The 27,801-nt window shown below is 36.5% G+C and overlaps 1 long non-coding RNA gene across 4 annotated transcripts in view; it reads left to right on the top strand.

Moving 5' to 3' along the window:
* Positions 1-7,581: 7,581 nt before the first annotated feature.
* The window catches only part of LOC131152271 (uncharacterized), a 53,076-nt gene continuing 32,856 nt past the window's right edge, over positions 7,582-27,801 (top strand). The window contains exons 1-4 of one of the 4 annotated variants that reach the window (XR_009135909.1): positions 8,792-9,345; positions 9,548-9,673; positions 9,782-9,920; positions 10,007-10,108. This is a non-coding gene — a long non-coding RNA (uncharacterized LOC131152271). Of the gene's footprint in view, positions 9,346-9,547; positions 9,674-9,781; positions 9,921-10,006; positions 10,109-27,801 lie in introns of all 4 variants that reach the window. The other 3 variants (XR_009135908.1, XR_009135906.1, XR_009135907.1) reach the window with 3 other exon arrangements.

The raw sequence follows: 27,801 nt of genomic DNA on the forward strand, positions 1-27,801 counted from the left end.
CCTAGCGGCATGTGGTAGCAATATTATAATCTGAATACATATATAGCTACCGTACCGTGCTCCTGAAACTAAACTAAACTAAGTCATCCTGGTTCTGATATCATATATTATGTTTCATATGCTGAATATAACTGTTTCACCATAATATCTAACATAATAATATTTTCATAAAAACAACATATCTTTCATTACCGCCCTTGCGTCAACATTACATATCATATCATATAAATTAATGGCCCTTACGCCATTTTATAAAAACCATGGCCCTTGCGCTATTTCACATGAATTACGACCCTTGCGCCATTTCATAAATTACGGCCCCTGCACTGTTTTATAAATTACGGTCCTTGCACCGTTTCACGTAAATTACGAAAAATATAATTCCTATACTGTTTTAACCATTTCCCGAAAACAATAATAGCATGAAGGTTCTGAAAACATAACATTTTGTCATCAAATAAATCATAAGATTTTATACCCATGCCACACAAATTAAACCATGTTCTACTTATAAAATCTATACTGAAATCATTTTCCCTAATTAAATGCATTAAAACAATCTCCTGTTAACAACAGTAAATTTCTCAAACATAATTCTATGCTATACATAATTTCCTGGAATAAAATGTTGTAAAATAGTAAATATTTTCATGAAAAATACTAACTTAATTTATTCCCTTACCTGATTTCTTGAATACGCCAACAGGAATCCCAAACTGATGCCTATGGCGCTCACCCAGACTCTGAATCAAAAATCCTAATTTTATTAAATCAATCCTAAATAAAATACTATTTTAATATTTCTTAGGCCCATAAATTCCAAATAAATAATTATACTCTCAAATATAACTAATTTATTTAATTCCCCAAATCTCACTCTCGCTTTGGAATGGTGCCTAGGAAATCCAAATTGAAAATTTACTCCAGCCAAAATGACGACGATCGCGACTAAGACCCCGTGGTGGTGCCCGATAGTCGATTTGGCTGAAGATTTAAGGAGAAATTGAGAAAATAGGGAAATATTACCTTACTCCAGGAATGGTGCCTACGCCAATCCCACGACAAATCCGCTCCAGGTATAAATGTCGGTGGCGAAGTTAGGAATCCCACGGCACCTTCCGTTTCCCGATCAGCTGAATATTCGTCAAGAAATTGAAGGAAGTGGGAGAGAGACGAAGGTGAGCCAGAGAGAGAGATTCAGGGGGGGCTGCGGCTTCTCCTCAAATGTAATTCAAATGCTTCTTAAAATATATATTATATTATATATTTCAATTTATAAATATATAATAAATATATATTATATTATATTATATTATTCAATTTAATTAATAATTATTATTTAATTATTTAATTAATTATTTTTTATTCTTATTATTTTTTTTTTAAATCACTACATTCTCCTGTAACAATTATTATTATTTTTTTGGGCGTTACATTATTGGCCTAACAAGACTTATAATCTTATTTTGATGATAACAAATCAATGGTACTTAAGATATTTGGTTAAGTGAAGTTTCAAGGCTCAAATGGTTTTATAGAGATCAAGATCAAGTTTATTAAAAGCTTGGACTTAAAGATAGAAGATCTATTGAAGCTAAAGTCTATTGAAGAAAGAAGTCAAGATAGACACAAAGAATGGAAGCAAAATATATGAAGACTTAGTACTTAGAAAGCTATAGTTTATAAGAAGTCTCATGTAAGTACTTCACGATTTCAATATAATTGTTTGAAGCTCTTAGGATCTATATTTGACTTAAAGACCTACTTTTGAAAATCATGGAAAATACTTTTTAAAAAATCTCATTTAAGTTTTCCAAGATCAAAGATTAAAGTGTTGAAATCAAAGCTTTTGCAAATTTAGAAAAGTTATAAGCTCAAGCGACTGATGTATTTTGATCAGGCAATTGATCTTTTTATGCTGACAAAATTAAGCAAACAGAGCCGAGACAGGCAGCTGACTGAGCATTGTATTTTAAATTTTCACTGAACTATAAAAGCTCAGGTGACTGACCCTCAGGTCACAATCAACTAAGTTTCATAATTTTAAATTTTTAAACAGTGGGGGAAAGTTTCCATAATTGATTTATTGGACTCCAAATTTTGAGAAAACTTGGGAAACACTACAAGTAACTTGGGGAACACGAATATATATATATATACACATACATGTTGGTTTCAAGAATTAAAAACAACGATAATTAGCAATCAAGAAAAATCATACTACACATTCAAAGCTATCTTGCTAAAAGTCTTGTTGTGTTCTTACTAATAAAAACTCACGGTTCTTTGATCTTTTTATTGAGATTTTCAAATCAAGTTTGAACCACGGTGATATTTAACTGAGTTTCATTCTTTATATTGATTTTTTGCTTAAGTATATTGTTCTTAAATTGTACAAATATGCTCTAACTGAGAGTTTCCCTTATACAAACCAAAGTTGTTCTTGTTTCTTGTTTTCTTGACGATTCAAGGTTGTTTGGATCATTGCCTAGCAAGAAGGGGTATTCTTGTTAGAGAGGGATCTCCACCTTATAAGGAGAGAGGTTGTAACTTTGCCTAGTAAAGAAAGTTGGAAAGGTAAATCCTCACATCGGTTGCTTGGGGTAAGGACGTAGGCTTCTAGCAGAACTTTGTAAAAAATCTAGTTCTCAGCTCTTCTCCCTACTCTCTTTAATTTACTACAAGTATATAACCTTCGTGTATGATCATTAAATACTTGCTGAATTTTGGAAGTTGCTAAAATTACTAATTTTTTTTCATATCAGAAATCAAAGAACATATTGGTGATCATTGATTGAGTTAACAAATTTGAAGTTAATGTTTTGTTTTTATTTTACTAGTGAAGTTAATCTTGCTCAGCTAATTAAAGGAAAGTTTCATGCTTTATTTAATCAAATCTCTAAAATTATATCTCAAGGAATAAAATCTTATTTTGAATATAAAAGATTATGAGATTTTTTAATCAATCTTATATTGTTACTCAGAATTTACAAGCTGATCTTGAACATCATAAATGAACTAAACTTTGATTGATTGTTGGCTATACTTGATTGTTAATCAATATTATTTTATTTGAGTGATTGTTGAAAATTGATTGATTGCTGAAAATAAATTTGCTGGTGTTAAATACTCAACAAAAGGAACATGTAAAACAAAGTAGCAAAGAAATTTTAAAATCTCAATTCACCTCCCTCTTGGGAGTATACCTAGATTCTCATTATTATATAAAGTCAGTCCAAAATTTGTGTCTTTTATCTTTTCAAATTTGTTACTATAGGATGCCAAGAGAGATAGATCTGCCTGTCATCCTAAGGTAACAAATCTATAAATAGGGGCAGCTGTAGACATCCAAATTTGTCTGGGGCTTATGTAACAAAATTAGACAAAATTTTATTTCATAAAATGGAAAAAATACAGGGAAGTAAACTTTTACATTGAAAAGAATAAAAAAATATAGAAAAGAAAAAATAGAAGTTTCAGATTCTCCAATTTAATGTTGGCACCTGCACACACTCACAAAGGAAACAATTAGGAAATCGGCAATAAAGATTCATTGATTTTTTTTAAAAAAAAATTTTGATTGATCCATTTTTTAAAATATGATTGATTAAGTTTAAATGTTGATTATGCTAATCAATGCTCCAAAGCCTATAAATGAAATCTTTTTGAGAGATTGAGGACACACATACATGGAAGAATAAACAATTAGGAAATCAATAATAAAGATTGATTAATATGTTGCTTAATTTGATTTATCCATTTTTTAAAAATTGAATGATCAAGTTTAAATGTTGATTTATGTTGATCAATGCTCCCAAGCCTATAAATGAAAGTTTTTTTTAGAGGGATAAGACGCATAGAAGAATAAGTTGTTAGGAAATCAGTAATAAAGATTAATTGATTTGTTTTTTTAAATTTGATTGATCAGTTGTTTGATTTGGTTGATCAAGATTTAATATTGATTTGTCAATCAAATTTAATGTTGATCAATGCTCTCAAGCTTATAAATAGAGGTTTTTTGAGAGACACAGACACATTCACACATTTAGAGAGACACAATTACAGAGAGAGCACATGCAAATCATGAAAAAAATCAGAGAGTTCTGATTAAGACACAAGCATAAAGAGAAATCATACAGTCATTTGTGAGAAAATCAGAGAGTTTTGATCAAGGGTGAGCTAGAGTGCTTGAGAATTGGAGATACTGTGAAGGAAAAGTAAGGATTTAGAGGAGCTCAAGCAAAGGTAACTAGAGTTCGTGAATCAAAGCTTGAAGATTTAAGGACTGCAAAGAACTAAAAGGACTGGCACTAAACCTGAAGAATGGAGGAGTGTGAAGATTAAGGTTTGGTTTCGTTTTGTTTTTTTGTTTAATTTAGCTTTTAAATTGTACAAATTTTGAAATTGAAAATCTAGTGGTTTGAAATGAAAAATCATCTTTATATTGAAATTTTTTATCAGATCCAGTGACTCGGATTCGATCCCCTATTTGGATCAGACCCGTTGACCCAAAAGATCCTACCCGTCAACCCCACCCACAACCCAATATTGGGATCCAACTTGAAAAGTCAAGACCTGGGTCCATTGACCATTAACCCAACATTTAGCCCAATACCCAAATTGAATTGGGCCCAACTCAATTAATATACCTAAGCCCAATGCCTGGATTAGGCTAAGCTCGATCTAGTAAACGAGGCTATCACGTGGAAGGTGACGTCATGTTGATGTCACCTTGCTACAATAAATTTTAAAAATAAATAAATAATAAAGTGAACCACATCTCACCACTATGGGAGGACACGTGGCCCACTAAGCCCAACCGAATTAGGCCTGGTTCAGACCGGTTTGAAACGATCTGATTTGTGAACCACTGGTTTTATTTATTTTACTTTTATTTTGATTTTTAGTTGATTTTTAATTTTGTAAATTGGAAAAATAATTTTAAAAATAGAAAAAAATAGGAAAATATTTTAAAAATTAGGAAAAATAAATTGAAAACTATTTGAGTTATTTTGACTCAAATAATTTTTTTTTAAAAAAAGGCAAAATAAAAATGCCAAAAACAATGAGAAAAAACTTTTAAAAATCCTAGAAAATTTTAGAAAAAATGTTGAAAATTTTCAGAAACATTTTTATAAAATTTTGAAAAAAAATATGAGAATGTTTTAGAAACTCTTTTGCTTATGTTATTTGATTTTTGTGTGTGTGCATCCTAATTAATGATTTAACAAAGGGTAAATAAGTATTTCAGACCTCACCTATATTTGTTCTAAGGGGGGTTAATCTAATAAGATCCTCTCATTTGGGGGTCTTATTAGACATTCCTAAATCGCACTATGGTTTTCATCTCCCCTTTAATTTTATTTATTTTTTTATGTATTTATTTGTTTGTTTATTTTAAAAAAGTTAATCAAAAATCATTATATTCGATTTAGGTATATTTAATGATTAATTAGGTCTTGTTCATACAACAGGTGTTTAGGGGGTTCTAATACCTTCCTCTCACATAATTGAACTTCTAATCCCAATCCTGGTTGATGCAAATTGAACCTACTTGTTCCTTGGCCTAAGATTATTCTAGAAGACCAATCAACAAGTAGTAATTAAGTGAACTAACCACAATTGGGGAAATAACAAGTTAGTGGTGACTCCATCAAATTTTCAATATTATTATTCATCGCTATTCTGAGCCCTTTTGCAGGACGTTGAGACAATCCCTTTCATTGTAGAAGTTAGAGTTAAATAAGGAAGCAATCATTAAATATATTCTCTGCCTCCTATAATGACTCACCAACATTAGTAGGGATAGGAGTTATAAGCCCTTGAATAACCAAAAGAATGAAGACAGGGGAGAGGTAAGGATGAAAGTAATGAAGAAAATTGAAGCACAATAGACTCCTTTTACTTCCCCTAGATCACCTTACTAACTTAAGCACGCATCAATGATTTTTTTTTCTAGTACCAAACTCTTCTCACCCTCTAGACACCATTTGTTAATTTTTACATGAATGCTATTCAAAGGAGGCCAATATTTACAATAGGAGATTTTCCGAGTGCCCACCAATTTTTGCTTTTACACATTTTTATGGGATGTTTGGTTTGCAATATATTTCAAGTGATGCACGTAGCATCTCATTTTCATGTTTGTTTGAGGATGAGATTCTAACATGACGAGAATGTTATCATTCTTGGGAATGAAAGGATTCTTATAGAGCATGGACATCCTATTCCCACCCTCCTCCATGGGTACAATTTATAGAAATTCCATTCCTATGGAAATTCTATGTTTTGACCAAATTGTCCTCAGTATTTTGGTTGGTCCGACAACAATGCCCTCATAACATAGTATGTTCACAGTCAATTACTCTATTTAAAATATTAAATTTATTAATAAAATGAAAATAATATTATAACTGTGCTATAATAATTTAACATAATGATTAATATTTAGACTCTATATATCTCACAATTATTTCAACTAAATAATCATTGATTTTTTTTTAAAAAATATTTATGATTGTTGGAAATATTAGAACATGGATTTAATTAAATACATATCCTTAGTAAGTTTTTTGCATTGAAAATGTAAGTATTCTTCATATATTATTTACATACATTTCAAGGGTATAATGATCATCTTCTCAAGATGCGATTCCCATGCTAAATTCTATGTGTATTTTGAGGAGTCTTAGGATGCAACCGGACTAAAATATTCTCATAACAGAGGCATCCTATTTTAGGGATGAAATTCCCAAAATGTTATTTCATGAAAATATTTTTGATACCGTGAACTAGATGCCCTCTTATCCTACATTTAGAGCATGAAATTAAAACATGTGAATTTAAATAAAATATAGTATAAAATTACACCGACTTTCTTCGAAATTCATGCTCCCAAAAGAACTAACTTAATCCCAAAGTGATTCAATAGCAAATGTAACGAGTTTGGATCAAATTATGATGAGGTATTCTTTGTTTGAACTCACTGATCTTATGATTTTATCCTATAAAAAAAATTTCATATTGTCGGAACATAAATAATATTTATTATAAAATCGATTATGAAAATACTTAATAATTCACATCTTAATTTGTACGCATTTTCCGGATCATCCCCACAATACTATTTTGAGAAGAAAAAAAAAGCAAAATAGAAAACAAAAATCACACTAAAAAAACCCTACCCTATAGTTTTAGCCTCAAAAGATGAAGTGTGATTGGTTATGGGCTGACAGTTGGTGTGAGGTTTGAGAAAAACGCTTGCAAGGTTAACAATTTCATCATTAAACTGTCTCCCCAATTGACGCAGTCCCATCGCGCAATTCCCAAGAAGACAACATGGTGACGGACCGGCGTGGCCCCAGATACGCAAATCTGACGGCCCACGCAGGGTTTCGATCAACGGCTCCAATTGATCAAGATGTCCATCGACCCACGAAAGTAACACGTGGCAAATGATGTAAAACAACCAATCAGAAGGGAACACGTTGATCGCCATACTGGAATTATATTGCGGATTTTCTTATTATTTTTTGGTTAATTTGTTTTGTTACCCAAAGAGCCCATCAGCGTGTTGATAAGATCTGCAAAGCCCTCGGGAGTGTTCGAAGCCTTGAATTGACTCCTCTCTTCTCCCCACCACTACTCTCTCTCTCTCCGTCGTGAAAACCGATACACTCTCTCTCGCTCTTTCTTTCTCTCCCCGTCGTGAAAACCAATACGCCCGCCCTCTCTCTTTCTCTCTCTCTCTCTTCATTGGGTATTCAGAGTAAGCTCTGGTCGCCGTCGGCGCTGTTCGATTTGCTGAGATAAAGTCAGGTTACGTGTCATCGACACCTGTGTGTTTTGCATGGAAGAGAGAGAAATTAAAGAGAAAAGAAGCAGTAGAACTGTAGAGGGGAGAAGAAGAAGAAGAAGGGCTTTTTGGGTTTCTTTCTGGGTTTCTGGGTTTTGTATGCGCCCGTCTGAGCAAACCCTAAATCACCAATATTATCTCGGTCTCTTTTTTTGTCTCTTTCTCTCTCTTGAAGGGTAGATAAAATCACCATTATTATTTGTTGGCGGGGGCGTTTATGAGTTGTGAGTACCACCAGTGGTACCTTTCCGTAAATGGGTCTGACTCAGTTTTCTCAGATCTGACTGTTATCTTTCCTATTTATGTGTTTGATATGTTTGTTCTTCTTCTTTTCCTTTTCTTCTGTGTTCTTAGTTGTTACCATTTTTGGAAAGTTCATCTTCATCATCGTCTTTCCTGCGCTCTTCCTTTTTTTCTTTTTCTTTTTTTTTTTTTATGGTTTTTTGGTGTAGGGAGTCTGCCTGTTTCGGGGTCTTAGAGAGATTGACAGAAGAGAGTGAGCACACAGAGGCCGAATTGTATAAAGTTATGCAATTGCTTTTGCGTGCTCACTGCTCTTTCTGTCACCTCTTTCCACTGCCGGAATTTTACCATATATCACTCCCGTACGTGCCTCTCTCTCCCTTCAACATCTCTCTTTCTCTATGTGGAGGAGACGAATGGGAAAGGAAGATCACTCACTGTTTAATTTACAACTTCATTAGGACGTGTGTATTTGTATATTTAATTCAATAGAGGAAAATAGGTTGAAAGCGTGACTTTTGATGGGTTATCTTTGAGATGGTAATCCCTGATGGATTACTGTGCTGATTTAACGGAAAACTGTATTATTATTGGACCATTCTCACGTTATGTGCAGTACAACTTCATCCCATACATGGGTTAATTCTTTAAAACTCTTCCCCCCCCCCCCCCCCCACCCCACCCCACCCCACCCCACCCCCTATTTTCTCTCCCCTTTCTTTTCTCCTTTCTTGCTTTTTCAAAATTGTTTGTCTGCGCATGCTGAATCGTGAATTGGTCTGACCAATCAATTGGTTTTTGTGTGTGCGCGCGAGAGGGGAGGTATGTTTTCTTTTTCTTGTTTTTTTTTTTCCCAACTGGGACTTGGTAGCTTGCACTGTCAGTGCAAATGGAGCTATTTAATTTTCATGCGTTTGCTTCTAGCTTAAATCTTGCCCAAAAGGGAATTACTTGTATGTGTGCCCTTGCTTACGTTGCATATGGGGTTTGGGAAACAACTTCGAATTCTTTAGATTACGTATAGCTGTTGCTAATGGAGAAGTGTACTGTACGTTTTCTGAAATTAGTGTTTAAGATGTTTGACAGGTGGAGAAAAATATGTATCTGCTAGTGTGCGTCACTGTGTGCGTGTGTAAATGTGTGTTTTCTGGTCTTCTCTTCTGGAGATTGTGCAGATCTTTTGGAGGTTTTAAGGAACTTATGTGATGGTGGCAGGAAGCTTTCTCAGGAGGAGACTTATCAAACAGGTTTGGACTTTGTATTGAATCTTCTTCTTACTCCTACATACATAACCTGGTGTGGTAAAAGGCATTTTCATCTTTGCTTGCTGTAGGTATCTGTACATTCATTTTGCCAAATTATGCAACTTGTCTATTCAAGCTACTTGTCTATTGTGCGCGACCTTTAAACCGAAATTTTTTTTTTTTTTGAAAAACTTGTTTCTTTTAGGTGATGACAAGTGAATGGCATCCGGGACAACTCAATCTCTTCTTCTTCTTCTTCTTCTCAGATTACACTGATATAATATATGCATGGTTTACTCTCGCAGAACTGATGGGGGGATTTGTATTCGGGGTAAGGCAATAATATATAATTGCATGCATATGGAAATCCAAGTGGAACTTATTGTTTTGATAATCATTTTCATAAAGCAGTGATTAATTAATCTTTACTTTTAACTAGGGAACTTGTTTCTTTTGCATGATTTTAGAAGTAAAATCACGGAGATTATCTTAGACAGCTGAAGTAGTAATTGGAAATTTTTTCTCCTACAATTATGGTTTCCTCACTGGAGGGATTTCGGATTTGATTCGGGTCAAAGGTATTGTCTCCTTATTCCACACTCACTCTTGTTTAATCGGCAGGATATGTGTTTGTATTGTTGAATGCACAATCATTCCTTTGCAGAAGCTTGGGTTGTTGATATAGCTAGATCATATAAAGATATAAATGAAGTAACCCATTGGTAATTATTCTATGCGACGTATGGATACTTCATTCTTGGTTAAGGTGATTATTTGCAATCTAGCAAAAATTTAAGTGTGTGTATGTGTGTGCACGCCTGTTTGTGTGGACATAATTTCTTACTTTCCCGTTCAAAATTGTTCTCCTTTTTCAACATTTTTTGTGCAATAAGACACTAAAGCACTATTATTTTTGTTTTTATACTCCTTAATCTGAACCCTATATATTATTTTTAAACTTGACTTTTTAATTGTTTCTACTTCTGCATCTGTAAATTTTCCATCTTTCTTTTTCTGCTGTAGGCATACATCCCGTTTCCCTACAGCTTGTACATTCTTCCTCTCTTTTATGCATTTCCTCTTCTTTTTCTTTTTTTCTTTTTTCGAAAAAATGTTCTTCATTCTTACATACACCGTAATAAATCCAATAAGAAGAATTATTTTCTCGACACTTCCTGATTTAGTCAAAAAAGTTATTTTCATTTTTTAAAATTTAAAAATAAGCAGGTTGCTCTATTTACCACAAAAGGGGAAAAAATTATGGAAGGAGAAATAGAATGTTCTCTGTCTCTATTTTTTATCTTATATATAATTTAGGGATTTGTGCCAACACCTTGACTTGGTTGGAGAATTTATCTAGATCGAAATCCTTTGTCTATTGTTTTTACACAGTAGAGCATCATGCATGGCATGTGGTCTTCAAAACAAAATTTTATTTTAATATATTTGAATTGCATTGTTCTCAATTTGTGCTGCTGATACATGTATACTAGCTTCTAACAAAGTACAAATATCTGTATAAATTTTGTTTATCATATGCTGGGTTGATCAAGAGAATTACAGATTCTGTGGCTCTATTGGACTAGGTGAAGCAACATGAAAAACAAGAATTATTATATCTTTTGTAATTTTTGTATTTTCATCTAGCTAAATATTTAAAGTATTTTATTGGATCATATCTTCCAGATTCTATCTTTTTAAAGTACTATTTAATTTTTCCTTCCTCTCCAAGCAGTATAAGCTTAGGCCTCTTTATATTAGTTTTAAGGGGAGTTAAATTGGAAATTTTTATTTTAGAGCTATCACTGTTTTGAAAGGTTTAGGCTTTAGCAATTTTACCATAAATCACCAGAACTATTTTTCTGCAATTTTCAACTTACAAGTTACAAGCTTTTGAGATTTCAACTCAAGTTGCCTATGCAACCACAATCATCCTGCATTCCTTTCATCCCTTGGGCAGTCTCCTATTCATAGCCACCTGAATTTCTTCTTAGTAAACATGCAGTATCCCCTCTTTTTATTTTTGCGCCATATTCCCAACTTATGAGAGAAGTTCCATGGATTGAAGTGACCTTCATTGCCACACTATGTTGCAAATTTATTACCTCCAATTCAAGTTGCTGGTGTAGCAATACAAGTTACAACAAACTATTTTCACTTTTATTCTCCTAATCAATGTCCCTACACTCAGCAAGAATCATCAACTCCTCCAGAATCATTATTGAGCCCCTTTGTTTTCGACCTTACCTGGACACAAGAGACTTGATAGAGACATCCAATCATCGTTACACCTGGCAAAGTGCATCAAGTTAAATAATTTTTGGTAAATTAGGTGAACTATCAAGTGAAAAAGTTGCAACAAACTATTTTTGCTTTCGTGGCCTCCCAATCGATGTTCTTAAGGTCAGCAAGAATCATCGCAACCATCATTGAGCCCCTTTGTTTTTTACCCCATTTCGATGTAAGAGATTCGTTGGTGGTTCCCTGTCATTGTTATATCTAGCAAAGCATACCATGTCAAATGATTTTTAGCAGATTAGATGGATTATTAAATGAAAGTCACAATCCTTATCCAGTTTATTTAAAGACAAACAAACTGATGTCGGTTTTGATTGATAATTCATTGTGAATGGTAGGAAATCCCCCATCTTTGTAGCATAAAGATTACATGATTACAAGGAAAAATCTTCCTAGTGCAAGATATAGGCGCTTGAAAGCTTCATGACTCCCAAACTGCCTCTTCAGTTTCAAAAGATTATTGTATTATTTTTTTTCCCCCTTTTTTTGAAACATTAGGAATTACTGCCTTTTTATTTCTACTATAATAACATTATTGGTCTTTCAGCAATAGTGTTTTAAAAGGTGTTATTGAGGCACTCCTCAAGATTTGGGCCTAAAACGCCCTAAGGCGTAAGTGGAAACGCGCAACTCCATAAAGGCATATGCCTTAGGGGAGAAGGCGTACGCCTTAGGTCTAAATGCTCGCCTTTTACGGCTCAAATGTAAAGGCGTATGCATGTTGGGATGCTTGATTTAATACATAAATTAAAAAAGAAAGAATCCATAATGAATCTAAAACCCTTTCCTCCCTCTCTTCAACGAAGCTTCTTCTCTCGGCGAAGCTTCTGCTCTCGACAAAGCCTCAACGAAGTCTCTAGCGAGTCTTCTCCTTGACGATAGATTCTGCTCTCTCGACAAAGCTTCTTTCTCCATTATTCTTAAATTTTTCTCATTTTTACACTATATATAATTTTTTTATTTACTAATTATTTTAAAAAATACAGTCCCAAATTGCTTACTCCTCAATGCCTTGAGGCTTCGCCTCGCGGAGGGTAAAACGCCTCGTGGTATGCCTTTGCCTTTTAAAACATTGGTCAGCAAAGAAGAAAGGGCAGTTATAAGGCACTTTGAGATTTCAAAAATTATACCAATTATTGAAAATCTCCTTCTGATAGTATAGTTTTTGCTGATACTTTACTTTGTAATGTAATCATTGTTGTGTTTGGATATTACTTGTTTCATTGGTCACCAAAGTAAAAAAAACAGATCTAGTAATTTGGTGATTTCATATTTGTATTTGTGCTAATGCAAACACTTAGGTAAAGGAGAATTGCCATTTGCACCCTTATGGTGCAATGTTCTCTAGCTTGGACTTAAAAAAGCAAAGCTGCAAGTCAAAAGATTGGGAGAGCCTAGAGGGCATTCTTTACTTATTAATGTTGTTTTAACCTTCTAAGAATATAAGGAAAATGATAGCTTGTGCTTTGTATAGATGAATACAATTATGGTATTTGACTAGGTGACTTGGTTAAGGTGAATGAAGGTAAAGCACTTTAATACCTATGTACAAAAGTAAAGGATGATATTCAAAATTATAACTATTCTAGAAAAACTTATGGTCAAACTTTGGGAAAGGATAATGGAATAAAGACTAAGGTCTAAAATGAGGATTTTAGTAAATCATTTTGGTTTTATGCCTGAGAGAGCGATTAGAGAAGTAATTTATCTTTTAAGAAGATCGATGAAAAAGATTAGGGAAAAGAAGAGGCTTATACATGGGAAAAGAAGAGGATTATGCATGGGAAAAGAAGAGAGGCTTACACATGTTTTTTGTTGACTTAGAGTGAGCCTATGATGTAGTAACTAAGGAAGTTCATAGGATCTTTAAAAAAAGGGGGTATGCAATTGGTATAATGATGTCATTAAAGATATGTATGATAGAGTAATGACTATATATTGTGACACTAGAATTTTCAATCACAATAAGTGTGTGTCAAGGATCTACTTTGTCTCCTTATCTTTTTACATTAGTGATGGATGAATTTACTAGGAGTATATCCAAAATGAGGTTCCACGTTATATGTTGTTTGCATATGATAGTCTTGATTAATAAAGGCATAGTAGAATCTAAGTTAGGATGGTGGAGAGAACCGCTAGAATTTAGAGGTTGTAAGATAAGTAGAAATAACATAGAATATATTAAAAAAAAAAAAAGAAATTTACTCATGATTATATTGGTATTGGGAAAAAATTAAGCATTAAGAAATTAATATTTCTAGTATATTGGATTTATTGTACAAGATTAAGCAGAAATTGAATATGTTATACATAGAGCTAAAACATATTGCGTAAAATAAGTGCTTTGGGCATTGTGTGATGGTAGAACACCCTTAAAATTTAAAGGAGTTTTATAAGATGATTATAAGGCCAACTATGATATATGGATCAAAATGTTGGGCAACTAAGAAACAACATATCCAAAAAGTAAAAGTTGCTAAAATGAAAATGCTTAGGCAGAGGAGTGGTATAATGTAAAAGATAAATTAAGGAATAAAAATATTTGCAGTAAGTTAGGCATATATATATTAAGAAAGAGGTAATATCACTAAAAAGTGAAGAATTCAAGCAGGATGCTTGGATTCTTTAATCAAGACAGCAGATGAAGGCGAGGATAGAATCACCCTCCCAAATAAGAGAAATTACAAGAGAACTCTTCCCAATCTAAATAAGGCATATCATCTCTCGAAGATAAAGGAGAGATGGCTAAGATGGTTTGGATATTGCAATATTGTAAGCTAAATCGTGCACCAAGAGGAGTGAGTTGTTAGCGGCAGTATAAGGGTAGGGGTAGAACTAAATAACTTGGAATGAAATAGTAGGGATTTCATCAATCCCAAATTATTGGAAGAAATTGCCCAATTTACTAAAAAGGATTCAAGTAACCAACCCCTCCTAGGGGAGACCGTGGGACTTGAGTTTTGGTGGTGGTGGCGGTATGTTGATGAGTCAATATCTATTGGTTTAAGCGACTCAACCAATAACAGAAAAAAATATATATCTATAATAAAATTCATATCCAAATTGTTTATTTTGCATATCAAATATGTTTCAATAAATTTGATACGAATTAAATTGATGAATTTCTAATTTCTTTTCTAGGTCTACTCACTATTGAGCATCTCCCTTGCCAACACCATCAAACATTCCCCTTTTTGACTCTACAACATACCCAAAATCTTTTGAGACCAGCTATGGAAGATAACTAACAAAGGAAAAAACAATAAGAGAATTAATTACTCAAAAACCTAACCATAAACTAGCCCATCTAACTGAACTTTGAGCCAATCCCTGGACTAGTTACTCGTATTGGCTATGCACAAACCCAATTGCTTATTTGAACAACCAAGGTGCTACATTTGTTTAATACAAGACAATTTAATTTTTGTTAAGAAACCATTTTCCCTCAGAGCTTAAGTTGTAACACTATTGACCAACAATGTATATCAAGCTAGCACTCCCTCACATGTTCAACTCGATTGCACATGGTGAGAGAAACAAACAATAAATAACAACACAAAATAAACCCATGTAACAAGACTGTACCCATAGTTATCAAATTGTGATTCGAATCGTGAATTGAAATTCCAATTTTGGGAATCGAGAGTTGAGAATCAAACTAAATTGTTAGATTCGGTAGAATTTCCAAAATCAATTCTAAAGGACATGCATGTATTGATATACAAACAAGCAGCAAAATAGTAAAGCACAATTAAATATTGACAATAAAAAAACCATATTTCATGTGTATGCTTTTCCAAAGAAAATGAAAACTACGAGAACCCTCTTGGGTGCTTGGCTTAAACCATTACCCTTTTTCCTCAAAATTAACTTACCAGAGCATGCATCCTTCACCCTCCCTACCTTTTGGTGCTTGGCATGAACCATTACCCTTTCTTTGTGGAAGTCCTCCGGCCACTCCACCATTAAACTTGGTTGATCTCTTTGGGATCCCTCCAATTAATCAACACGTTCCCTCAATTGGGCCCTTAATTTGGCCACTATATTGGCTGGCGACTTAGCCTGTGCTTCCAACACATTAATTCTCTGGGCATTGGTCAACATGGTCATTTACCAAAGCTTTACCAATCCCACAATGAAGGCCAATGAATTCAAATAGCAACAAACCAAGCTCTCATACCAAGTGTCACGAGCCAAATATTTCGCACCTTTGTGAAGGGACCGTGTGGCGCTAGCTAAAGTCCTCTTGTTTAACTAGTTAGCCTAGCGCTTATCGCAATTCACCAGCAAAACACTTTCATTAACATTCAAGCAAATATAAGCGAAAGCAATAAGCAACTTATGAAAGAATTAACACTTAAGCAGTAAACATTGAAGTAAAGTTATTCATTGTCAACACCTCCGTCAACAATGTGTGTCTAGCAAAGGAGGCAAGTAGGCTAAACACGTTGATAATAGCTAGTGAGTTTTACAAGTTGATGAACACTCACTCTCCCCTAAAGAGCTTTCTATGCTATTCTCATTCTGGCACTAAGAAACATCAATATGACCGAGGAGTCATACTTGTTGGAATTGGTGTATTCCCAAGAGGGGGGTGAATTGGGTATTTAAAATTTTCTTCTTAAGTCTATTCAAATTCTAGCAGCAGTATTACACAAGCCTAGGGTCTTTCTATATAATCATAAACTTAATCAAGAATTAAACGCAAACATTCAAGTGCTGAAATTTAAATTGCAGGAATTAAAAGCAGGCACAAGAAATGTTATCGGGGTTCGGCCAATACTGCCTACGTCCCCGCCTCAAGCTCACAAGTAAGAGGATTCCACTAAGACTCACTTAACGGGTGGAGTGGCACCTAATACAACACCTTAATAGGATGGTGCACCTAACTTTCCTAATTGGGCCAAAGCCAATCAGAGACTTTTCACGGGACAAGTCTCCCTCTTCCAACCACACGTCAGGAATACAACAAATATTCAAATTTGTGTACAAACAAATATGCTTCTTATACTAAGCAGATATGTACCACTATGCTCAATCAATTAATGCACTCACATATGATAGGATATTAAGCTCAAGTGAGATTTTGTTAACCAATATGTTAACTCAACAATATGTATGTCAATGTGTGTATGTGAGAGTAAGACTTTTGATTTCAAGATAATGTGCTTGAAGTGTGAATAATCAAAAGATCTCTATAACCCTTAAACAAATATCACAATAATATTTTTCAAATGAAAAGCACAATAGATAATAGGGTTTAAGCTTGCTAAAAATGTTTTTTTTCAAAGCACAAAGCAAGCTTATGAATCTTGTAATGAGAATGCAAGATTTTAAGCCAAGTAAAATTTTTTCCCAATACAATATTTATGAGTGAAATATTATGGGAAAAACCTTAAGCAACTCTCCAAAAAATCAATACACAATCAAACAAAACGAGGGAGAGTTAAAGCTTGTAAGGTGAATATTAAACACTAATCTCTCTCAAAATAAAAGGCTAGATGAGTATGTAGAAGAGATTTTAGCAATAAGTATGAAAAATATGGAAGTAGGAAAGATTTTGCCCACTAAAGTTTTCAGAGAATTTTGGCTAATCTAAAACCCTAATCATATGTTAATTATGACAAATGAGAAGGGATATATAGAGTTGAGAAAAATTATAGCCGTTGGGGACACGCTAGGTATTTTGAAAAAAGATTAATTGAGTTAAATTAAAAAATAACCCAGTTTAACCTCGGTAAAATTCGAGCAATCCCAGAGGTTTGATCAACCATTTTTAAGGTTCAGTCGACTAGATTGCTCAGTTCGGTCCACTAGGGTGCTTTTGAACTGAGGTGTTGGTCGACCAAACTTGAGGCGATTTTTGAGCCTCTGAGGTTTGGTCGACTAGATCGAGTTCGGTTGACCAAATTTGCATGTTCGGTCGACCAAGTCCTTTTATAACTAAAGGTTCGGTCGACTAGAGCATTGGGATCTCCCACGTGCCAGTTCAGTCAACCAGAGTGTCACACTCCGACTATTTTCACACCGTTGTGAAGGACTGTGCGGCGCTAGCTAAAGCACTCTTGTCTTAACTAGCCAGCTTATCGTTTACCAACATTCATCCACAAAGCACTTTCATTAACATTCATTCAGATAGCAGCGGAAATAGTAATCAATTCATGAAATCTGTGGTAAGCAAGTAGTAAACATTGAAGCAAACGTAATTCATTAACAAATCCTCCGTTGACATGGTTTACTTAGCGAGGGAGGCAAGTAGGCTAAGCACGTTGACAATTGCTAGTGAGTTTTACAATGACTTATGAACATTCACCCTCCCCTAAAGAGGTTTTTATGTAATTATCATCCTAGCACTAGGAAACATCAAAGTGACCGAGGAGTCATGCTGCCTTATTTGGCTTACAAAGACTCCACTAGCAGAAAATAACCCTACACTAGTATTTACATGAGGGAAACCCATCCCAAGCACACGAGATAAGCGGTCACAGGCAAGCATAATGCCCTGAACAAGCTTAGCTCGTGACATTCTCCCCCACTTATGCGGTCGACGTCCTCATAGACTTTTGGTGGTAGGTACACTTCAAATTTGTCCACGAACGGTTGAATATCTTTCGCAGAAATCCAGCTAATTTCTTTGTAATCAAGGCATTTCCACTTCACTGAGAACTTCTGCCGCTTCTTCCTTAAGGATATGAACTTTCTGTCTGCAAGGATCTCTTCAACGTCATGTCTGTCAAGTTGCACTATCTTCAACTCTGCTCTGTTAAACTGACTTCTACTCTGGTCATTGGTGTTGACGTTGAACGGCTTGAGGCATCTGACATGAAACTGCGGTCTTCTCCCCTTATCTGCCCACTTCTTCATCTGCTTAGAAGCTTTCTCCATATAGGCTTGGGCAAACTCTGCATTCAGTCTCCATTCTTTGGTGAAGATGCACACCTTGGGACTCTTTCGTCTGTATGGCTCGCTCACTGTGTGAGGTAACAGCGGCAGCTGGCATGTAACAAGCTAAAAGGGCTCTTGTTAGTTGTTGAGCACCTTTAGGCGTTGCCACAGAATGGAGCCACATCAAGTAGTTGCATGCCATTCTTCTGGTTGTCATTGACAAAATGGCACAAGTACTCATCTAGAAGCTCTCTGAATCTCTTCATCTGTCCGTCTGTCTGTCGATGAGAACTCGAAGAGATGTCAATATGTGACCTGAATATCCTGAAAAATTCTGTCAAGAAGTTGTCAGTGAACATTAAGTTTCGGTCACAAATAATAACTTTGGGAACACCCCAATGTTTCACAACAGTCACAAGGAACAATCGTGTCTTCTCCTTTGCCGAACAGTACTTTGGTGTGGCCATGAAAGTAACATACTTCTTCCGCTCCCCCTTGTCTTGTTGGCAAGTGAGACAAGTTTTGGTATAATCAACCACATCATCCCGCGTGTGCGGCCAATAATACCTCCCCAGTAGTCCTGTCATTGGAGTCATTCTCCGCGAATACCCCTCAACGAACTTCCTATAGTTTCTAGTAAGGCCAAGAAGGGAACGCAACTCCTTCACTGTAGTGGAGATCTTCCGTTCTTGAATCATCCTTACCTTCTCCATATCCCTACGGATACGACCTTGTTCAACCACTTGACCAAGGAATTTTTTGCTCCGCCAAGCGAAAGATAAATTCTCCTTCTTCATAACCAGACTGTCTCCCCTCAGCCTATCGAACACCTTCCGTAGATGCTCTTCATGTTTCCTCTGAAACAACACTGATGCTCCCAATGGTGTTTTGGAAGGGCGAACACATCCCGCTTCCAATTCATCAAGTTGCTTCCCCAACTCTACTATCTCTCGAGGGGCAATTCGATATGGCCCTTTAGCAGGTGGTTTCACTCCTGATAACAACACGATCTCATCCTCCACAGTCTGTCGTGAAGGCAAATTATGAGGCAGCTTATCCGGCAACACCTCCTTATACTCATCCAACGCCTCTTGGATGGTCGTAGGCTCTAGCTCTTAGCCTACTTCTTTGTCTACCACCACCATGGTTAGACGTGTCTACTCACCCTGACCCAATCCCTCATTGAGTTGTATGGCTAAAAGGGACTTCCCGTCGTCTCCTTTCGTTGCAACGACTTGCACCATGCACGAGTGATCTCCCATCAGACACAGGGAACCAGCCGAAGGCATCAGCACTGCCCTCGTTCCCCTTAGGAACTCCATTCCTAGAATGACTGGAAAGTCATCCAATAGCACCGCTATGAAATTCGCATGACCTTCCCACTATCCAAGCTTTAGAGTCAATTGCTTGGCTACTCCCTGAGTAGGCTGGGCTATAGAGTTAACTACTTTCATGTGTCCTATATCCTTCTCTAAGGATAAGTTGAGTCTTCATGCTTCTAACTGCGAAAAAAAATTATGAGTAGCCCCCGTATCGACCATAGCGCGAGTACTCTTCCCATTTATCCTCAAGTCTACAAACATTAACCCTTTTGCTCGTGTAACTTTTGATGTTTTTGCCTGCTTTTTCAATGCATTCACCAACCACACTAAACCCACCCTTGGGGCATCATTCTCTTCCCCATCGTCTTCCACTGCTTGCTCTACAATGGAAGCCTGTAAAGCATTAAGTGATGCTTTGTGAGGGCACTCAAAAACTCTATGAGGACCTCGACACAAGAAACACTCAAGTTTACCCTTTCCCTTGGGTGTGTTGAACCCTTGAGACGACGAAGCTTCCTTTGAGGTTGATGATTTAGAGTCGGCTCCCCCACTCTTGGGTTTGCCATTCTTGAAAGACTTTCCACTGTTTCCCTCTTTTCCAAACCATTTGGACAAAGCGGTATCATCACCAACGTAGTCAGTCAAGCGTTCTGCAGTCACTTGTGCAGTTGAGAAGTCTTGAACCCTTTGCCTATGAAGTTCAGTTCTTGCCCACGGTTTCATCCCCTGAAGAAAATAGAATAACTTGTCTTTCTCCGACATATCCCGATTATCCAACATTAAAGCAGAAAATTGTTTCACATATTCGCTGATTGACCTCGTATGCTTGAGATCTCTCAGTTTTCTCCTTGCATTATACTTAACATTTTCAGGAAAGAATTGGGCCTTGAGCTCTCTTTTCAAGTTTGCCCAACTATCAATTACACAACTTCCATTTTCAATTTCTCTGTACTTGGTACGCCACCACATTTTGGCATCACCAATCAAGTACATGGTCGCAGTATCCACCTTTGCCTGTTCTGAGGTCATCCTCACAACGCGAAAGTACTGCTCCACATCAAACAAGAAGTTCTCTAACTCCTTGGCATCTCAGGCACCCCCATACGTCCTGGGTTCTGGCACCTTGGTCTTGCTAACTCCCGGAGTGTTGGAGTTCCCCATAGCAAGAACCATCACATTCATCTTTGCATCTAGATCTACCATCTGCAACTGCAAAGTTTCAAATGTGTGGCAAAAGTCCTCTGACAGGTCGCCTATCAAACCTGCTTGACGTTTTTGTGATCCCATCACCTCATCAACAAGTTCTCTCATCTGGGCCACCTCCGCGGCCATAGTGTTGGTTGTTGTCTCAACCTGTGCTTCCAGCATGCTGATCCTCTCAGCAGTGTTTGGTGCCATGGTCACTTACCAAAGCTTCCCAAATCCAACAACGAAGGCAATCGAATTCACGTAGCAACTCAACCTTGGGTTCTCACCAAGTGTCACCAACTTGGCTCTAATACCAAATTTCACGGTCCGACTATTTTCACATCGTTGTGAAGGGCCGTGCGGCGCTAGCTAAAGCACTTTTGTCTTAACTAGCCAGCCTATTGTTTACCAACATTTATCCACGAAGCACTTTCATTAACATTCATTCAGATAGCAGTGGAAACAGTAATCAATTCATGAAAGTCGTGGTAAGCAAGTAGTAAACATTGAAGCAAACGTAATTCATTAACAAATTCTCCGTTGACATGGTGTACTTAGCGAGGGAGGCAAGTGGGTTAAGCACGTTGACAATTGCTAGTGAGTTTTACAAGAACTGATGAACACTCACCCTTCCCTAAAGAGGTTTTTATGTAATTATCATCCTGGCACTAGGAAACATCAAAGTGACCGAGGAGTTATACTGCCTTATTTGGCTTACAAAGACTCCACTAGCAGAAAATAACCCTACACTAGTATTTACATGATGGAAATTCATCCCAAGCACACGAGATAAGCGGTCACAAGCAAGCATAATGCCTTGAACAAGCGTAGCTTGTGACAACGTTGGAGTTCATTTCAATCTTAGTCGACCAAATGGTCAACTGTTGACTCTGGGGAGGTTCGGTAGACTGAAGGTCTATGTGTATTCTGGTTTGGTCGACCGAACACACAAAGATTATGCATTTTAAGTTCTAATTCCCTTTTGAAGTCACCCTTATTCACTTAATTATTATTTCTAAGATATGGGGAACCTTTTCATGCAATCTTTTGGGACCTATGGTCAGTCTAAGATCTTTGAGCATATACCCTATCATGCATGACATGCAAATAATACAGTCCATTATTGCAGACCCAAAAACTAAATGCAATTACAATAAAAATAGAAATGTCTTCAGTCTTCATGCTCTTCACTTAATAAAGTACGCCAGGTGAATGTGTATTATCTGTCTTGGCCTCTATACTCTTTGTCCCTTATATGTGATCTCAATCGTAGATCTGTGCACATGCTAAATACCCACATAAGTTCACTGTATTTCGCCAGCATCAAATCAGAGATCGGACTCACAAAGTCAACAATACTCCCTTTTTTAGCCTAGGGAGAAACTACCTCTGAAAAATAACCCTACACTAGTATTTATATGATGGAAACTCATCCCAAACACATGAGACAAGCAGTCACACGCAAACATAATGTCTTGAACAAGCTCGGCTCGTGATGGGAGTCAAGAAATATTAGTTAATAAAAAAATTGAACTTTATGCTATTTAAAGGAAGGAATCAAGAAAAATAATAAAAAAATTGAACTTTTGGTGTATATCAAGAAATAACAATAATCCTATTTCATGTATACTCTTTCACGAACTAAATAGAAAAAAAATAAGTAACCTAAAAAATGATAATAACTAAACAAACTACCACAAAATCAACTCTTGAATCTTATATATAACATAATGGAACATGAGAACCACCTCAGTCGGTGAGTGCTCTTTCCCTTCTTATTAATAGCATACCAGTATGCTACTAGAATATAGAATGGTTTTGTGAAGGCAACATAAAGATGTAAAGCATTTTTCTTTTTTTCTTTTTTCTTATCGCAAAACTAACCTACACACAAAAATGGAAGGTAATCACGTAAAAACAAAAGCAAGAAAGAAGAAATAAATTTTGTTTGGGGTTTTAAATGTCAAATATTTGGTCAATGGCCGAATGAATTGGCCTCGAGTTCTGTATATTATATACAGACTTTACAAGAGTGATCTTTCCCTTCATATTTTGTAGCATGATTCTAGCCCTATACAAATAAACTATAATCTGTCAAGCCCTATACATGTAAACAAAATATATGCTAATTGTACAAAATAATGAATTGAAATATAAGGAAATAAATGTGGGCTAAAGTAAGGAAAGAAATCTTTTGCTTTGTTGTTTGCTGTTCCGTTGATAGCCCCCCTCAAATTGATGCGAGTTTATCAACAAGCATCAATTTGCTACATAGGAAGCAATGTCGATGACAAGTGAGAGCCTTGGTGAAAATATCCGCAATTTGTAATTCAATGGAAATGTGTGGAAGAGTGATAACACAAGCTTCAAATGCATCAGGGATAGAGTGACAATCGACTTCAATATGCTTCGTGCACTCATGATAGACAGGATTGGCTATGATTTGAATAGCACTCGTATTATCAGCATGTAGAGGTGTAGGATCGGTCTCAAAATTATCTAGCTCAACAAGCAAGCCTTGAAGCCAAATAATTTTAGAACAAGCAAGAGACATCGCCCGGTATTTAGACTCCATCAATGACTTAGAAACTCTGTTTTGCTTCTTACTCTTCCAAGAGATCAATGCATCACCTAAGAACACACACCAACTAGTGATGGAGTGACGTGTATCCGCATAACTAGCCCAATCAGCATCGCTATAAGCAGCAAGGCGAGTAGAAATGCCTGCAGGAAAGAATAAACCATGGGCAAAAGTGCCCTAAACATAGTGTATGATCCTACGGACAGCAACCAAATGAAATGACGAGGATTTTGAAGAAACTGGCTGACTTGCTGTATAGCAAAAGAAATGTCTGATCTAGTAATGGTGAGATAGACAAGACTACCCACCAACTTCCGGTATAAACTGGGGTCAACAAGTAAATACCCTCTTCTTTGCGAAGCGTGACATTTAATTTCATGGTAGTATCAACAGAAGTACCCTTCTGAAGGCCAGTTGTGGCCACCAAGTCACTAGTATACTTATGTTGATTGAGTGAAATACCTGAGGGACTATGATTCACTCCAAGACCAAGAAAATATGTGAGAGACCCAAGATCCTTCATATGAATCTCTAGGAGATAAATCTCGAGCTAAGCAAGTAAAGCAGAATCGGAACTAGTAATATAAACCCAAAGAACAACAATACCCATGTCTGATTTCTAGAAAAACAATGAAGTGTCATATTTACTCTGCTTGAATGAAAATTATTATAAAGTGGTGCTGAATTTATCAAAGCAGGCCCTCAGAGCTTGTTTGACACCATAAAGAGAACAATGAAGCTTACACGCATGTGAAGTCGGAGAAGGAAACAAGCCTGGGGGTGGCTTCATATAAATAAACTCTTTAAGATCCCCGTGAAGTAGCAATAGCTAGAATCGTATGAACAATAATCATCTTAGCCATAGGAGCAAAGCTCTCTTCATAATTGACACCATGTTCCTAATTATTCCAAAGTGCAAAAAAGGTGAGCTTTGTAACAATCCAAACTTCCATCAGATCGGACCTTGACTAAGTAAACCCACTTAGAACCCAGAGGAACAATGGTGGGAGAACAAGACTCAATGTCCTAGGTGTGATTGGCCTCTAGAGTGGCAAATTCTTCCTACATAGCTTGTCGCCAACAATCATGCTTGGCAATGTATGAGTAGGAAGTGGGAATATCTAAATTGGATAATGCAGCAGTAAGAGCTGAAATAGAGTTTCCAGAACTTGAATAGGGAAACCCATACCTATTTGGAAGTACAGACAATCAAAAAGAGCAACGTACCAAAGGCTTTAGTGGTGCTGCAACTAACTGAATCTGGAGCGTGGTAGGATCAGATATCGAATAAGCTATCGGAAGAGATTGTGGGTGGGGGCGCCGCGTATACACAATACCTGGTTTAAAATGTGAGTTGATTGGAAGAGGATCCAAGAACTACTCCTCAAAGGAGGGGAGAATCACAGTAGAAGAGGATAGTGTAGAGGACACATGAAAGAAATGTTGATTTTCAAAGTAAATAAAATTCCTAAAAACGTGTGTATGATGTAATGTAGGATCATAGCAAACAAATCCCTTTTGACACACATTGTATCCCAAGAATGCACATCAAACAGATTAAGCATATAATTTTTGTCATTCATGAGGAGGCAAATGAACAAAACATACACAACCAAAGGTACGTAAGTTATCATAACTAGGTTGCTTAGCAAATAAACGGAAATAGGGAGACTCCATGAGTAGGACTTGAGAAGGTAAACGATTAATCAAGTAAGTAGCAGTTTTTAGAGCCTCAACCCTGAACAAGGATGAACAGAGGATCCCAACAAGAGAGTACAGACCACATCTAGGAGATGACAATTTTTCCCTTTGGCTACTCCATTCTGTTGGGGAGTAGCAAGACATGAACATTGATGAATAATGCCTTTGGAAGCCAAAAATTCCTGAAACTCAGTAGACACATATTCACCACTAGAATCTGTGCGTAATGTCTTAATAGAAGCAGAAAATTGATTGTCGACATACGCTAAAAACTCAATGAAAGTACGAAAAACCTCAAATTTAGAACGAAGAAAGTAGACCCAAGTAAATTTGTTATGATCATCGATGAAAGTCGCAGAGTATTTAAAATTTATTTGTGAACTAACCGGGGAAGGTTCCCAAACATCACTATGGATAAGCTCAAAACACTAAGAAGCTCTATTAGCATGCAGAGGGAAGTGAAGAGTTTTGCTTTTACCAAGTTTGCAAGTGGAACACTTAAGAGATAAAGAAGAGCGTTCTTTATTACCAAGTAAACCAGAGTTCAGATGATGCCACACCATACTAAGATCTGAAACATTATTAAAAGAAAAAGACTTAATAGAAGAAACTGGAGAATGTGCTAGAATAGGGAAAAGTAGTGAAAACAAGCACCCCACTTTAGGTCCCTTCACGATCTGCTCCCCCATTACTTGGTCCTGCACAACACAACCATTTAGAACCCATTTAGAACCCAGAGGAACAATGGTGGGAGGACAAGGCCCAATGTCCTAAGTGTGATTGGCCTCTAGAGCTACAATTTCTTCCTGCATAGCTTGTCGCCAACAATCATGCTTGGCAATGTATGAATAGGATGTGGGAATATCTAAATGGGATAATGCAGCAGTAAGAGCTGAAACAGAGTTTCCAAAACTTGAAGAGGGAAACCCATACCTATCCGAGGGTACAGACACTCGAGAAGAGCGGCGTACCAAAGGCTCTATTGGTGCTGCAACTGACTGAATCTGGAGCGTGCTAGGATCAGATATCGAACGAGCTATCGAAAGAGATTGTGGGTGGGGGCGCCGCATATACACAATACCTAGTTTAAAATGTGAACTGACTAGATGAGGATCCATGAGCTGCTCCTCAAAGGAGGGGAGAATCATAGTAGGAGAGGATGGTACAGAGGACACAAGAAAGAAATGTTGATTTTCAAAGTAAATAAAATTCCTAGAAATGTGAGTACAATGTAATGTAGGATCATAGCAAAAAAATCCCTTTTGACACACATTGTATCCCAAGAATGCTTATCGAACAGATTGAGCAAATAATTTATGTCCTTCTTGAGGAGGTAAATGAACAAAACATACACAGCCAAAGGTACGGAGGTTATCATAACTAGGTTGCTAAGAAAATAAACGGAAATAGGGACACTTCATGAGTAGGACTTGAGAAGGTAAATGATTAATCAAGTAAGTAGCAGTTTTCAGAGCCTCAACCTAAAACAAGGATGGAACAGAGGATTCCAGCAAGAGAGTACAGACCACATCTAGGAGATGACGATTTTTCCGTTTGGCTACTCCATTCTGCTGGGGAGTAGCAGGACGTGAATGTTGATGAATAATGCCTTTAGAAGCCAAAAATGCCTGAAACTCAATAACAACATATTCACTACCAGAATCTGTGCATAATATCTTACTAGAAGCAGAAAATTGATTGTCAACATATGCTAAAAACTCAGTGAAATTACAAAAAACCTCAGATTTAGAGCGAAGAAAGTAGACCCAAGTAAATCTGCTATGATCATCAATGAAAGTCGTATATTATTTAAATTTTTCATGTGAACTAACCGAGAAAGGTCCCCAAACATCACTATGGATAAGCTCAAAACACTGAGAAGCTCTACTAGCATGAGAAAGGAAGGGAAGAGTTTTGCTTTTACCAAGTTTGCAAAAGGAACACTCAATAGATAAAGAAGAACGTTCCTTATAACCAAGTAAACCAGAGTTTAATACATGAGATAAGATCTAAGTATTGGGATGGCCTGAACGATGATACCACACCATACTAAGATCTGAAACATTATTATAAGCAAAAGACTTGATAGAAGAAACTGGAGAACATGCTGGAACCGGCAAAAGTAGTGAAAACAAGCGCCCCACTTTAGGTCCCTTCACGATCGGTTCCCCCGTTACCTGGTCCTACAACACAACCATTTAGAACCATTTAGAACCCAGAGGAACAATGGTTGGAGGACAAGGCTCAATGTCCTAGGTGTAATTGGCCTCTAGAGTGGCAAATTCTTCCTGCATAGCTTGTCGCCAACAATCATGCTTGGCAATGTATGAGTAGGAAGTGGGAATATCTAAATTGGATAATGTAGCAATAAAAGCTAAAACAGAGTTTCCAGAACTTGAAGAGGGAAACCCATACCTATCCGGGGGTACAAACACTCGAGAAGAGCAGCGTACCAAAGGCTCTAGTGGTGCTGCAACTGACTGA

Source organism: Malania oleifera, chromosome 3 (genome assembly GCF_029873635.1).
Source record: "Malania oleifera isolate guangnan ecotype guangnan chromosome 3, ASM2987363v1, whole genome shotgun sequence".
NCBI classification, from domain to species: Eukaryota; Viridiplantae; Streptophyta; class Magnoliopsida; order Santalales; family Ximeniaceae; genus Malania; species Malania oleifera.